This window comes from Aplysia californica, unplaced genomic scaffold, assembly GCF_000002075.1.
Source record: "Aplysia californica isolate F4 #8 unplaced genomic scaffold, AplCal3.0 scaffold00067, whole genome shotgun sequence".
NCBI classification, from domain to species: Eukaryota; Metazoa; Mollusca; class Gastropoda; order Aplysiida; family Aplysiidae; genus Aplysia; species Aplysia californica.
Genome location: NW_004797337.1, coordinates 351,759 through 353,628, shown reverse-complemented (window position 1 = coordinate 353,628; position 1,870 = coordinate 351,759).

The window sequence follows — 1,870 nt, the reverse complement described above, 5'->3', positions numbered from 1 at the left end:
TCCCCGTAATAAACCAAATTCAAGAACTTTCCTTTGGAGATTCAAATCTAGGTCATCCGTACATCCGTACCAGTCCACCATGACATCACCATAACGGCGAGGGGACGGCGAGCCCTTTTATTTGTCTGCTTTGAGGGCACATTTTACGCCATTCTTGGAACGGAAATGTCATTTTGAGGGGGAGCACTTGGTTCAGCAGTTGGAAGGAAGGAAGGACGGGAGTTGTAGGATACCAGATGGAAATATAATTTTGTCATTGTAGACGTTATACGCCACCGCCGACACCATTTGGGTCTTTTAGGAGGATTCAAGAGAAGGCAGAGACTGCCCACCTAACTGAGAAGACTTGACCAGTGGCGTCATACTACATACATGTAGGGATGTACCTGCGTTTGAGCGTTGATGTTTTTGTGCAGGTCTGTTCCCCACCTTTTTAGTAGAGTGTGTGTGGAGCTCGACTACTGGCATGCGGGTGTCTGTTTCTCAAACCACCCTCCCCACCCCCTCCCCTTTCCCCTCACGTGAAAAGAGATAAAAAGAAACAAAAACAGGAATACATAGACCAGACCAAAACAAAAAATTTTTAATACAGGAACCAAAAACAACAATAACAACTCAACCATTGATAAACAAACGAATTAACCCAGACCCCAAATCCCCCCCCCCCCAAAAAAAAAACACACCAAAAAAATAGAAAACAGAAAACAAAACAAAACCGAAAAAAACCTGCCAAAAAAAGCATCAAACAAAACAACACCTAATCGTCGACAACGATGACGAAGCAACGGTATAACAACAACGACAGTACAAAATAAAACAAATCAAAACAATCTCAAAAGCAACACCCCCCCCTCTCCAGCTCCCCCAAACCCGTCTCCCCAGAAAAGTTCGATATAGGGGGAAGGGAGATGGAAACTCAGGTGTTTTGCAGACGTTTATGATAATGCTATTTAATATCCTCACTATTATGAACATGGGTCCCCGAGCCAGCTTGGTCGCTGCCATGTTATTGATAGCTCAGACTAAACAATTCTCCTCCGTATCTGTCCGTCTTTGTGCTTTCTGCGACCTCCCATCCCCCCTCCTCCCCTCACACACACTTTACCCTTGCTCAGGTCCAGCAATAGCTCAGTTGGTATCATGCTGGACTTCGGTTCTAGTAAGGTAGTTCGAATCCCCCTCGGAGCAGTCTTGAACTTGGGTTGTTGTTGTTTTTTTGTTAGTGTTTTACGGCGCTCGCAACTGCATAAGGTCATATGAGTGCGCGGGACGCATTAAACTTTTTCAGTTGGTAGGAAATCTTTAATGTTGCCCGGGTGGTGGCTGAAGCCTACTCTTATCGATTTTAGACCACCAAGGGATCTTTAACGTGCGCAGAGGAGGTGGCAAAGGAGGTGAGGGGATTGGGCAGAAAGAGGAGACGAAAGCTGAAGACAGAATATTGCTAGAAAGGAGATGAAAGGGTACAATTTTTAGAGAAGAAAATTGTTCGGTCGCTACCCGGATTCGAACCCGTGACTTTTGAACATCTTAACCTCTAGTCCACGAGAGCCCCCAACTTGAGTTGTTAGAAGACTGACGTTAGTTAAAGGGGTTCTGTCCTTGAGATGATCTACAGGGTTGTTCATCTACCGTCAACTTACCAACGTAATCGCTGGCTCTGCTGTCGATCATCAAGTTTCTCTAAACTAGGTACTGTGAAGATGAAGCTTTGTAATGTTATGGCAGCAAAACGTTATTGCGATTTTCAATAGACAAGAAGAAGAAGAAGAAGAAGTAGAAGAAGAAGAAGAAGAAGAAGAAGAAGAAGAAGAAGAAGAAGAAGAAGAAGAAGAAGAAGAAGAAGAAGAAGAAGAAGAACAAGAAGAAG